We start from the raw sequence: 14,599 nt of genomic DNA on the forward strand, positions 1-14,599 counted from the left end.
CGATGGGGATCACCAGACTGGAACATCGTCTAAGGGACGATTATTGGAGCTTGGAGCTCTGGGGATAGGTATTACTCAAAATCATCAATTTGCGTATTATCAGATAGCACATTATGTCAGATCTTTAGAGCAAGGGAAATTGAGTAGTGGACATGGGCGCCAAATAAGGGCATTCTTTAGTTCCATGCAAGGGAGGCGTTCATCGGTTTCTGGATTACAAAAAGCGTTGGGGGAGATGAGCAGGGATAGAGATACAGACCATATTTTAGGGAAATGGGCTCATGATCTAAAGCGTCCAAACCTGAAGCTAGACTTTCAGAAGTTATCGACTAGGATTCCCACCCTATCGAGAAACGCTGCCATGAGGGAATGTCAATACAGGATTTTATATAGGGCATACATGTCAAAGTATCAAGTATCCAAATTTGGAGGAGGAATTGATCCTTTATGCTCTAAGTGTGGGCAGAGGGAAGGCACATTATATCACTACCTTTGGGAATGTTATAAGATCCAGAACTATTGGAGGCAAATTGTGGGATTTCTAGAGTTGATACTAAAGAGCAAGATTCCGCTTACTCCGCAGGGTCTCCTTTTAGATCAGTATGAGTTATTTGTTTTGCACACGGGGGGAGCCCGACAGTTCATCAGGAAAGCCAGTTTAGTAGGTAAGAAACTGATTTTACAGGCTTGGGTACATTCCGAACCGCCGGAGTATTGGCATTGGAGAAATAGTTTATATGAACTGCTGATGATGGAGAGGAGAGAGGTGGGATCCTCCCCAAAAGGAAAGAGGGCATTCCTGAGGATCTGGGAACCTTATATCCAGTCCCTGGCGCCCAGGGCGAGAAGTTTTATTCTGAACCGACTATGAAGCGGCCATATCCTGTGTGTTTTTTTTTTCTCTTTTCTCTCTTTCATTCTTTCTTTGAATATTAGGTTGGGGGGAGTGAGTGGGCAAAGGGAGAAGGTGGGGTTATTAAATTTCAAAGTGTATGGGAGAGCTGTTAAGGTGGATTAGAAGCTACGCCTAAGATACAAACATGGTTAACAGAACAAATCATAGCACTTGGTAGCTTGGTATAGTAGACTAAGTCTGCACAATAAGAGTGTCACCTTCCAGAACGGGGGAGGGGGTCATCAGAGTATAGGACCCAGGACCACCTCCGGGACGGGAGGGAGCTAGTCCAATATGGAAAGTCAAAGCATGCACATATCGACCAACACTTAGAGGGGGGGGGGGAGGGGTAGAGATAATATGTTAAAAGTTTGATAACGAGCTGTATCATACGGTTTAAACAGAGCTTGTTTATATACTCTGAATTTCTGTATATGCACCAGGTTAACGGTGTTTTCTTTGAATTGTCATCAATAAAAACTGTTGAACCTTAAACTAAAAGGGAGGGGGGAGGGGGTGTCCAGGGATAAAAGAAGAAAATGATTTGATGTATGTGGACGGATTACAAGTTGTCTGTTGTATTAGTAAGGTTATTTGCTGGATATCATGTATAGATGTTTTATATAATACGTCAATAAACAGATTTAAACATAAACGTCTCTTCCCCTCTTGACCCCTGTCCTCAGCATGATCCAGCATCTTTCCCTCCAACCAGGATTAAACATCACCCCCCCCCCCCCCCCCCCCGCACATCAGCCTACCTTAAAAATGGTCTTCTGTTGGTCCCTAGCAGTAGCAGTTGTGATAATATGCTGTCTGTGGTCTGCTCTAAACAGTGGCGTAGCCAGACCTGAGATTTTGGGTTGGCCCAGAGCTAATATGAGTGGGCACTGTGTATATAGATATGAGTAGTGCTTCTTGTGATACTACAAAATAATGCCTTAGAATGCACTTGATGTTGGATTTCTAAGCAGTCTGCCCAACAGCTGCCCTGCATCAACACAACCACATACATACTTAATGGAAAAATTGATATTTTTAAATATAATTACGGACCTTTTTCAGAGGCGGGAAGGCAGTAGAACTAGAGGGCATGAATTGAGGTTGAAGGGGGGCAGACTCAGGAGAAATGTCAGGAAGTATTTTTTCACAGAGAGGGTGGTGGATATGTGGAATGCCCTCCCGTGGGAGTTGGTAGAGATGAAAACGGTAATGGAATTCAAACATGCGTGGGATAAACACAAAGGAATCCTGTTTAGAAGGAATGGATCCACGGAATCTTAGCAGAGATTAGGTGATGACGCCGGTAATTAGGAAGCAAAACCGGTGCTAGGCAGACTTCTACGGTCTACTTCCTGATCATGACTGAATACATATGGGTGGGCTGGAGTGTAAATCTTAAGGGGTTTCGACGTTAGCTTCAAAACTTAGTACAAGAACAGTGCTGGGCAGACTTCAACGGTCTGTGCCCTGAGAATGGCAAGGACAAATCAAACTCAGATATAAAGTATGACATACCATGTAAAATAATTTTATCTTCTTGGACAGACTGGATGGACCATACAGGTCTTTATCTGCTGTCATTTACTATGCTACTATCCTGGATTCATCTGCTGCGACCAGAGGAAAGAAAATTATAAGTCACAATTTTACCTTTCTTAGCCTCTGCAGCACATGAATCCAGAAATTGGTGGGATGTATCAAAGCAATCCCTAAAGAGGGTGGGAAGCTGCCGCTCCCCGAGACAGAACCACTACTCCAAAACAAGCATCCGCCCGCTTGGCCACATCCAATCTATAATGCTTCGAAAATGTATGCAGTGAGGCCCAAGTAGCTGCCCAACAGATGTTCTCCCAAGACAGCACACACATTTCTGTCCACGAGGCCTCTTGTGTCCGCATTGAATGGGCCCGCAATGCCTCTGTTGGTGACTGGCCCTCCAAAATATATGCCAAAGAAACCGCTTCCTTGATCCAATGAGCGACAGTCACCTTGCTGCATTGCCCCACCAGGGCCCACATAGGAGCACTAACAAATGATCTGAACATCTGAACTCATTAGACATCTGCATATAATGGAGGATTACCTGCTGAACATCCAAGAGCCAAAGCCTTGCAAAATCCACTGGATAGTCCTCCCTCCAAAATGAAAGTTGAAAGCCCAGATGACCTTTGGTATACAAGGTCAGGACTGTACATAAGGCAACTCCAGACTGAAAACTGAATAAATGGATCCCGACACGACAACACTTGGATCTCTGAGGCTCAATGCGCCAATGCCATAGCCACAAAAAATATAGTTAACAGAGTAAGATCCTTGTCTGAAGCCAGAGTTTGGAGCACCAGATTCAGGCTCCAGGCTGATGAAGCGGAGGTCAAATGTGGAGAACCCTGCCCCCCCATAAAAAATGCACCACATCCGGATGAGCTGCCAGAGATGAACCTGACATGCACCCCTGGTAACAGCAAGAGCTGCCACCTGAACCCACAGAGAATTATACACCAAACAGTCCTGCAAGAAGGCTAACAGCTGCTGCATAGACTCCAGCAACAGCGACCATGCATGGACACTGTAACCAGGCGCCTCTCTTGTGCAGCCAGGGATAGAACAATCTCCTCTAGCCACAGGCTCCCGGTACAATGAAGAAATAGATATCCACCAGTAACTTCAAACTCAAGGACTTTATTCCATGCAGGTTTCTAGTACACAGTTCCAACAGCAGCATTCACCTTCAATCCTAAGCACCTATAAGCCACCTGAAAGTGTGTGGCCAGTAGTCCCCTTTAGGCAGAAGGCTCTTAGCACATGTCAGGATTCAATATAGGCTACAGTCGGCTTCAGTCTAGGCTCTTTATCCAGTGCACCATAAACATTAGTTCAATTCCAAACAGCAGCAGTCCATTCAATTCATCATCATAGTTAACTCACAAAGCAGCAGTTATACTTCTATTCTCTTCACCCTCATAATGAGCTCCATATTTTAGGGACTTCTCACACCCAAGGGATTCCCCCTGCAACAGCTTCACTAGTAAGGTCAATACTTTAGGGACTTCTTCTTACCCCAAGGATTTTCAGCCTGCAAATACTTCCAAGACTTCAGTACTTTAGAGACCTCCCTGCCCAAGGGTTTTCAGCCTGCAACTGCTTCTCAGACTTCAGTACTTTAGGGACCTCCCTGCCTAAGGGTTTTCAGCCTGCAACTGCTTCTTGCCTTCCTTGCTGCTCTCCCTGAACTGAACTGCTGAGACTCCTTCCCACCTGCCTAATCAATCCCTGGCTTCTGCCTTCACAACCAATCATTCTCCACTCATTAGCTTCTCTACACACCCATACCTGCTAAGTTGAGCATGAGTCTAATGAGGAGCTCCTGCACACAGGGTTTCCTAGCTCTCTTTCCCCCCATACCAACTGAGTTGAGCATTAGCCTAATGAGGAGCTCCTGCACACAGGGTTTCCTAGCTCTCTTTCCCCCTAGGGGCAGCCAATCTACACATCCTGTCAGCTTATTCCCTTGTCTTCCCCTATTGCAGCTAGAAATCCAGTCTGGGTTCCTCATCTCACCCCCTGGCTCCTTGCCTGCAATGCCTTCTGGGACTTGTAGTTCAGACTGAAACTGCCTTAACCCAACTATCCTGGATGTGACTTTATCACAACGCGCACCACTCCTCAAAGATACACCACACCCTGGCATACGCCGTCATAGTAAACCTTTTTCTGGCCCAAAGAACAGTAGCTATGACTGTGTCCCGATATCCTTTCCTCTTCAGTCTCGACCTCTCAAGAGCCAGGCCATAAGACCAAAGTGGGAGGGATCCTCCATCTGATCCGGACCCTGATGCAGCAGGCTGGGAGAGACTGAAAGCAGAAAGGGTGCATTCACCAGAAGATGGACCAAATCCACATACCAAGGACGCCGCGTCTAATCCAGAGCCACCAACTTGTCTATCCCTCGATGACTTCCTATCCTGTGCAGAACACGCCCTATCAAGGGCCACGGTGGGAATATGTAGAGAAGAACTTACCCCAGCCAGGGCTGCAGTAGGGCATCCAACCCTGCGGACCCTACCTCCTTTCTTCTGAACAACCTTGCCACCTTGGCATTTGATTGTGTCACCATGAGATCAAGCTCTGGGACCCCCACTTCTGTTGTATCTGGAAAAACACCTCTGCGGACAGCTCCCATTCCGCTGAATCCAGCAGATTACGACTGAGAACGTCCGCCTGCATGTTGCACTGTCCTGCTATGTTCGCCGCCTCCACTTTTGCACCAGTTCCTCCGATGAGGGTTGCAAAAGCTGTCCCGAGTCCCCCAAGGAACCTCCCAGGGCCAGAACTACTGAAGTTGGCTGAGACTGCATCAAGACCCTTTTTAATAAATAGACTTGGTGCAAAACGAAGTCTGGAGAAAAAAGGTCCCCAGAGCCCATAGTGCCCGCAGAAACAGCCGAGCTGCTACCAAGGAAGGGAACTCCAGAACTGGAACCGCCAGTGCCAAACTCCGGAAGTACCCTGGATCGTGAGGGCTCAGAGTCTGCAGACTGCCCAGCAGGAACTGCATCAGCAGGAGAGATCAAGATGGCATGCATGCCTGGCACCTCAGTGCGGGAAACAAGCACGTCAGAGGACAGAGTAATGCCGTCCCCCATCAGGCTCTCCGAGCATCCCGCTGTACAGATTCCCATCACTGACCACCTTTTACTGAATCAGGAGCATCTTTTTACTGTCTCCACAGCCATGCTGCACATGGCGACGCACCTGATGGCAAAGAATTTAAAGGAGCCACTTACCACAGACGAAAAAGTCAATGCAGGTCTCCTTCAATCAGCGGTTCCTCCAGGTCGGAGTCTGCCACCCAACCAGCTCACCAGGCTCCACAGCAACAAAATCCGTTCTCAGACACAGGGGTTTCATTTTCTTTTTGCACTGGTTTACCAGCTGTAAGGTATTGTTTTTTTGTTTTTTTTTGTGAGGAAGGCTATAGCCAAACCAGGTCTGTGGATATGGGAGGGAAAACCCGGGGTGAGGCAGGGACCTGGACAACCACGTATGCCTCCAAGGGTGGCTCTGCTTTGCCAAACACCCCCTGGCTCAACTGGCTAGAGTCTAACCCAGGAACTCCCCAAAACACGAGGAATCCAGGAGCTGGTGAGAAGCTGTCCACCTCCTGCTGGTGATAAGAAATATACTGACTGATTGAGGGCCTGCCATACGGTATCACTGTCTTCAGTACAGTATTCTCTATCTCCACCTGCTAGTAGATGGACACAACCTACCAGTTTCTGGATTCATCTGCTGCAGAGGCTAAGAAAACATCATTGTCTTCATCGCTCAAGCATAAATAACTGTCCAATTCATTAACAAGATCAACTGAACTTGAACAATAGCCTTCAAAGGAGGCATTGTTCCATAAAAGTCGCTCATAAAACTGCTAACATCCATTTTCATTTTTTTGGATGGCAGTCTTCCATAGATGTGACACTTTCTGGGAATGTGGATTGTGGAGGATCTTAAGTTGTTGGTGTTGATGGACTCAAGTCTTCCATTTCGACCTGGTTTTGGTACAGCCTTCTCAAAGATTTGGTTGCCCATGTTCTTACATCATCTGAGAAGATAATTGGATTGTCTTTCAGACATGGGTGTACACGAGAACCAACACTGTGTAGTGGATGAACAGGAAAATAAGTGTCATTGATGCCACTGGCTCCTTGATGCCAGTAACAATGGATTAATCTGTTGCAGTAATAGTAAGATGCTTGGGCATGATGGAAAGACGTTGCAGATGATAGGAGTTTGATCAGCAGACAAGACTCTTGTTATCACATCAAAGGCAGACAAGACACAAGTGATGTCATTTAACAGTGCTTCATTTAAATCCAAAAGCAGCTTCTGCAGTTTTTTTATCACTGAATTCAGTTGCCAGTTGTCTAAGATGTGTTAAGTTTTTACATATTGATACTAGCATTTTATAGATGCTGTCCCATCTAGTTTGAACAGCTTGTTTAAGGCAAGTCTCAAGCTTTTAGAGAATAGTTGAAGAGATGAGGTGATCCCACTCCCTAAGAGGCATACTAGTAATCAGCCATGCAGTAGAGTTCTAAACCTGGCAACCTGAATTGCAATAATTGATGAATGCATTCTCATTAAGATATAATTTCAATTTCCGTAATAAACCTATAAATTATAGGTAATAAAAAAAACTCCCTTCACAACATGGTATACATGAGAACGGAAAGTCAACCCCTCATTACACCCAAACACATCACCTCTTTTTCTATCTGGACTCATTCACTCCCGACACTGTGGCTACAGCAACATTCTTATGTCTGGAAAGAAATCAACATCTGGCTTAATCTGAACTTAAACCACTGGCCACCAACCGTATTTTCTCAGCTTCCATCTTTAAATCCAGTACAAGATCTTGTACAACATAATGTCACCAGCACAGAAATGATAATTTATGCCCTTACTCAAAGTTTTAAAATGTGGTCAAAAAATATGATCCCTGAGGCACACCCCTAACAACTGTGGACTAGCTTGAGGTGTCTCCTCCAATTTGAACACAAAGCTGATGGTTAGTCAAGTAGGATTTGTACACAACACATTACCTCTAAATCCCAAAAAATTGTAACCTATGGATCCAAATGTCACCATTAATGCTGTCAAAAGCAGCAGATACATCTAGAAACATTGCAATGACTGCTAGACTGGGGCTCATTTTCAAAGCACTAAGTGCTTTGAAAATAGGCCTCATAGTCTCTTCAAGGCCAACAACCAACTAAGAGACAAGTAATGTCTCAATGATGTATCTGCATCTAAAGCCAAATAGTTCACAAAACAAATGATGTGAAGTCATATACTGCTGATACACCATCTTTCCCACCAATGGAATATCAGAAATTGGATGGTTTTTGGACACTTCTGAGTTATCGCCACAAGCCTTTAAAAGTGGTTCAATGACTGCTCCCCCTCAATATCTGAGGGAGAAAACACTCTTGTGGAGATAGATAGATAAATAAATAAATAATTGTTAAGTTCATTCATGATGAGAATACCTATGCCTTTCAAAATACAAACTGGACAAGGGTCCGCCAGGCTAGTAGCATTCATGATGGTAGATAATTTCAAAACCCAAATCCATATTCACTTCAGAATACTGAGTCCATCCCACTTTTGATACATCAGCAAAACTAGGACTGGTGTCTCTTGATAACAAAGCTGGATATCATCTTAAGTACATAAGTATTGCCATACTGGGCCAGACCGAAGGTCCGTCAAGCCCAGCATCCTGTTTCTAACAGTGGCCAATTCAGGTAACAAGTTTCTGGCAAGATCCCAAAAAAGTACAATACATTTTATGCTGCTTATCCTAGAAATAAGCAGTGGATTTTCCCCAAGCCCATTTTAATAATGGTCTATGGACCTTTCCTTTAGGAAGCCATCCAAACCTTTTTTAAACACCGCTAAGCTAACTGCTTTTACTACATAAGTGCATAAGTACATAAGCACTGCCACGCTGGGAAAAGACCAAAGGTCCATCAAGCCCAGCACTCCGTCTCTGACAGCGGCCAATCCAGGCCCCAAGAACCTGGCAAAATCCCAAAATTTAATAACGATCAATGGACTTTTCCTTCAGGAATCTGTCCAGACCCCCTTTAAACTCAGCAAGGCCAGCTGCCGTCACTACCTTCTCCGGCAATGAGTTCCAGAGTCTAACCACGCGCTGAGTAAAGAAAAACTTTCTCCAATTTGTTTTAAACCTACCACATTCTAATTTCATCTTGTTTCCCCTAGTTCTATTATTGTTAGAAAGCGTAAACAAATGCTTCACATCTGTCCGCTCTACCCCACTCAAAATGTTGTAGACCTCTATCATATCACCCCTCAGCCGCCTTTTCTCCAGGTTACATTCTCTGGCAACGAATTCAGAGTTTAATTACACGTTGAGTGAAGAAATATTTTCTCTGATTGGTTTTAAATTTAATACTTTGTAGCTTCATCACATGCCCCCTAATCCTAGTATTTTTGGAAAGAGTAAACAAGCGATTCACATCTACCCAATCAACTCTACTCATGTCTCTCGTCAGCCATCTTTTTTTCCAAACTGAAGAGCCCTAGCCACTTCAGCCTTTCCTCATAGGGAAATCTTCCCATCCCCTTTATCATTTTCGTCGCCCTTCTCTGTATCTTTTCTTTTTTTTTTAAATTTTTATTTATATATTTTGCAAAATCTTACAAAACCATTTTAAAACATCACTTTTCTCCAAAATATAACATTCTAATACACATATATAATCTCCTGTTCCACTGTGTTACCTATCAGCTGTTCTCCAACTTTTCACCCCGCCCTCCCCCCCCTCCCCCCCCCCCCCCCCCCTCCCCCTCTTGCTAAGCATGTGGCATTAGGATTTCGCAGAGCTTTCTTTCCAGGCTATGTATGAGTCCCAAGTCTTTAGGTACCTCACCATACATCCTGTCCTTATAGCTGTGAGTTTAGACATTAAGTGAATATAGTCCAATTTTTCCAGCACAGTAGATATATCCGGCAGTCTCAGCTTTTTCCATGCTGCTGCTAGTACCAATTTACCCGCCACAAATGTCTGGGTGGCAAATTGATGTATATGCCGTGGTACCTTGGGCGGTCGGAGATGTAACAGACAATATTCCATTTTCTGTTGATATCGTGTGGCAGTCACTGAACTAATAAAGTCTATAATACTTGCCCAATATCTTTGTGCATATGTACATGACCACCAAACATGAAACATATCCCCATCCTCCCCACATTCTCGCCAACAACTTGCCGAATTTAATCTAAACATTTTAGCCAAACGGGCGGGTGTATAGTACCAGCTATATAATATTTTGTGTCCATTTTCCACCATCTTGCTGGACACCGATACCCGAAGTAAGGATTTAAACATCTGCGTCCATTGTGGTGGGTCATATGTTGTTCCTATTTCTACTTCCCATTTTCTTGTATAATGCTCCACTGGATTCTCCTTTGCCAACAGGGCTCCATAAATTCTAGTAATACTCCCTCGACCTCCCCCACCCGTCATCCCCTTCTCCAGCTGTGTTTCTGTTAACTCCAATTCCTCCCCCGCGGTTCGTTTGAGAAAAATTTGCACTCTATGGTAGTGAAAGGCCTGTAGCGGGGAGAGCCCATAATCCTGACACAACTCCTGATATGTGGGGATCATCTCCTCATTACACATTTGTCCCAGTTCACACAATCCCAATTCCTCCCAATCTTTATATATTCTATTATATCTGCCCCGATCAAATTGAGGAGCAAATCTAAGGTAAGTGTGTTGAAAATAGATGCGTTCTGGAAAGAACTGTTCCCTGATTTTGCTCCAGTCAAAGGCCACCGTATGAGAGAGGGGCTTCCTTCAATCACCTTCCTAAGTGTACCTTTAGGCAACCATAGAATCGCTTTGAGTGGATATGCCCTCAACCAATGTTGTTCTATGCTAACCCATAATTTCTCTGTACTCTGGTACCAATTAGCTAGTAGTCTAAGGTGCGCCGCGCAATAATATTCGTAAAATGACGGGACTCCCATCCCTCCTTTATCTCGAGGTTGGTACATTGTATCCCTCCTCACCCTCGGTGGTCTCTTTCTCCAGATATAGGAAAAGACTCTACCCTGTAAGCCACGAAAGAAGCTATCTGGTATCTCTATTGGTAACGCCATAAACAGATAGAGCATTTTCGGAAGTATGACCATCTTAATGGCATTGATTCTGCCTATCCATGATATTGTCAATCCCTCCCACCGTTCCATCTCCTGAAATAGTTCTCGCACCTTCCCAGGGAAATTGTATTCAAATAAGTCTTCTATCCGACGAGGTATGTTTATCCCCAGATACCTGATATATTTATTAGCCCATTTGTAAGGAAATCTTCTTTTCAAAAAGGTGAGAGTAGGGTTTGGTATATTTATGTCGAGTGCTTCAGATTTGTCAAAGTTAATTTTAAAGCCCGACAGCTCTCCATATTTGTGTATCTCCTTTCCCACCACCGGTAAAGCCACCCGAGGTTCTTTCAGGGTCAGTAAAATGTCATCAGCAAAGAGAAGTATCTTAGTTTCTATACCTCCACCCCATAGGCCCCTAATCTCTCTATTCCCACGAATTTTAATAGCCAACGGCTCCATCACCAATGCAAATAGTAAGGGTGACAGTGCGCACCCCTGTCTGGTGCCTCTCTGTAGTGAGAACGGGCGTGTCAGCGTCCCATTGACACGTACTGCTGCTTCTGGGGCCTTATAGATGAGATGTACCCATTCTAAGAATTGTCCTTCTATTCCCATCTTTTCGAGCACCCCAAAGAGAAAGGGCCAGCTTACTCTATCAAAGGCCTTTTCCGCGTCCAGAGATAGTATACACAATTGGGAGTTCAGTATATGAGCCCCTTGGAGAACTTGTAGTGTTCTCCTAATGTTATCAAACGTCTGGCGGGAGTGGATAAAACCCGTCTGGTCCTCATGTATTATCTGTGGTAGAATTTGCTGAAGTCGTGTGGCCATGATTTTTGTAAATATTTTGTAATCCACCCCTAATAAAGAGATGGGTCGATATGAGCTGCATAATTGGGGGTCTTTACCTGGTTTATGTAAAACCGTGATTGTGGCCATATTCCATGTCGGGGGCAAGCTCGTATTTTTATCCAACGAATTAAACACTTGCATTAACAATGGGGCAAGCAGCTTTACGTAAATTTTATAAAATTTGGGAGTGAACCCATCTGGTCCTGGAGCCTTCTCTGGGGAGAGTGCTCGGATTGTCTGCTCCACCTCCTCTAATGTAATGGGAGCGCCCAGGGTTTGCGCAGCCTGTTCCGGTAATTTCGGGAGGTCTATACTCTCCAAGTATTCCCGAATTTCCTCTTCTCCCCTTCCCCCCTCTGCCCTATATAAATTTTTATAATAGCTTCTGAATGACGATTCCAGGAACTCTGGTTCCGAGTGTATCCCCCCCCCCTCATCTCTAAGTCCCCCTATCATATTCCTATTGGAGTGTTGTGTTAATTTATGGGCTAAAAGCCTACTTGGTTTATCACCAAATTCAAAGTGCATTTGTCGTACTCTCTTTAATTTTTCAGCTAGTTCTGCTAACTCTAGCTCCTGTAACTGAGTACGCAGTTCATATGCCTGTCCCCTTAAATGTAATGGGTTCTGGGCTGTCCCCTCTTGCAGTTGCTTCTCTACTAGTGTTAACCTTGAACGCAAGTCTTTATCTTTTGCGCATCTTTCCTTCCAGCATTTAGAACGCAGCGCTATCAATTGACCTCGGATCACTGCTTTAAATCCCTCCCATATCATGGTCGGAGATAACTCCTCCGTGACATTAAATTGAATGTATTCCCTGATATGCTGCTCTATCTGTGCTATGTTTGCTGGGTCTGACAGCAGGGCGTTGTCCAAACGCCACTGCCTTCTTGGCCTCTGCGGGCCCACCCCCCGGAGCCGCAAAAGCACCGGGGAGTGGTCCGACCACGTCCGTGGCAGAATACAGTGTTCTCCTATTGCTCCTAACAAGGATGAATCCCCCAACCACATATCAATTCGGGATGCAGATTGATGTACTGTGGAAAAGTATGTGTATGCCCTCTGGTTAGGATTGTCTCTCCGCCAGTAATCCTGTAATTGCCAGTGGTTTATAAATTCCTGGAGTTGCTTTCTATCATTTTTTGCATAGTTTATCCTTCTCACCGTGTTGTCTAAATGTGGATTCAAGGTGAGATTAAAGTCCCCTCCAATCAATAGGGAGCCTTCAACATATCTGGTAAGTATTTGGTCTAGCGTTTTGAAAAATTCCCCATGTTGTGAGTTTGGGCCATATATATTCACTAAAGTGTAGGTTCTCCCCACCAAAGCAAAGACTATCAGCAAATATCGCCCCCCTTTATCCTTGATGACTTTTTTAATCTCCCATGGCTTCCGTCTACTGAATGCTATAAGAACCCCCTTGCTTTTCGTGTTATCTGTGCTCGAGGCAAAATGTATGATTGGGTATGCCCTATGTGTGCATAATCGCTCATATTTAGTTTTTAGGTGGGTCTCCTGTATCAACCCTATGTCCGCCTCATGCCGTTGCAGTTCCCGGAATAACAGCTGTCTTTTCCTGGGTATATTTAGCCCCCTTACATTGAGCACCAAACATTTAATGTCCCCCATCTCTTTTAGTATACATACATCCTTTCTTTAACCTCACCCGCCCGATGATCCCTCACCTTATGATCAGCCTGCATCCCATGCCATGCTAAATAGTTTCTTCCCCCCCCCCCCCCCCCCCCCCCCCCAATTCCCTCTCCCTTCCCATCTGTCAAATTTAGGCATCCCTTACACTCAGGTGATGCCTATTCTAGGAGGAAGGATCAACCTGTTTCAATCCAGTCCCCCCCCCCGCCACAACAGCTTCCCAATTTTCTCCTATAGTCCCGAGCTGATTATCAGCTCACATAGTTAACCTCCAACACAATTCGTACTTTAACATTTTATAACTTTACCAACAATAACGTCCTTATGTCTTCAGGTAATTTTAGTTGCAGATTGTTGGCGCTGCAGTCTTCTCGGTCCCTTTCCAGCCCGTTGCCATTTCGGTGTGGGTTGAAGAGATCCAGGCCGCGGTCTGTTGTTCCTTTCCGGCCCCGTGTCTGTGGTTGTTGTCTCTGGGAAAAGTTCTTGTGCTTCCATCAGGGATCTGATTTGATGCTGCTTCCCTTCTTTGTAGAACACCAATGCAAAGGGGTGCCTCCATCTATATTGGATCTTGAGATCTCGGAGATGTCGTGTGAATGGTTTCAAGTCCCCTCTTCTCTTTAGTGTCGCCGCTGCCAGATCTTGGTATATTTCGATACTATATGAGTCCCATTTAAATTCCTGTGTTTGGCGGGCAAATTTCAACACTTTTTCTTTTTGCTTAAAGTTGGTGAAACATGCAATAATGTCTTTTGGTTTATTGTTGCGCATTGCTCCTAGTGCCCTGTGAGCTCTATCTATTTGGATAGACTCAGATTCCACCGTTTCGCCATTCGCCGCGTACAGATCCCGCACTATTTCCTGCACCACCTTCTCGCAGTCCTGGTAAGTCGGAGTTTCTGGGAGACCCCGGAATCTAAGATTGCTGCGGCGCCCCCTGTTTTCTAAGTCCTCCACTTTATCCAGCAGCTGTTGCTGATCATTCTGCAGCCCCACCACTTGCTGGTCCAATGACCCCAGAGCCTCACCTTGTGCCTCCACTTGCGTTTCTGTCTCTTCCAGGCGTGCGCCCAGTTCCCTGATCTCTCCTCTCAAATCAGCCCCCAGTGTCGCCACCTCCGCCCGTAGGGCTTTGAGATCAGAGCTGATATTTTGTAGCCACTGTTGCAGGCTTAATTGATCTATCTCCGATGTCTCAGCTGCCGCTTGTTTCCCCGGCTGGCTGCCCTGGATCTGGGCGCTTCCCGCCTCCGTGGGGCTCTTCGTTTTTTTCCCGTCCGCCATTTTGTTTATATATTGCGGTCCTGTTCTTTCAAACGCAAACCGGGATAAATCCACTCCCGAGGACGGCGATTGCATATGCGGAGTCACAACCTGCTCTCTGCCTGGCGAATTGTATTTTTAGCTCTCCAGCTTCGTTTAATCGCGCTGATTTCGCTGTTGTCGCCGCGGGGGAACCGGAGCTAGTCTTTCAAGCGTCCATCTAGGTTGGTGACGTC

General features: G+C 45.2%; 1 protein-coding gene across 1 annotated transcript in view; it reads right to left on the reverse strand.

The window, feature by feature from the left end:
* GATC (glutamyl-tRNA amidotransferase subunit C) overlaps positions 1 to 14,599 on the reverse strand; it is a 77,271-nt gene that overhangs the window by 36,002 nt on the left and 26,670 nt on the right. The gene's annotated exons all lie outside the window — the stretch shown is intronic.

The sequence above is a fragment of the Microcaecilia unicolor genome, chromosome 11 (genome assembly GCF_901765095.1).
Source record: "Microcaecilia unicolor chromosome 11, aMicUni1.1, whole genome shotgun sequence".
Lineage (NCBI taxonomy): Eukaryota > Metazoa > Chordata > Amphibia > Gymnophiona > Siphonopidae > Microcaecilia > Microcaecilia unicolor.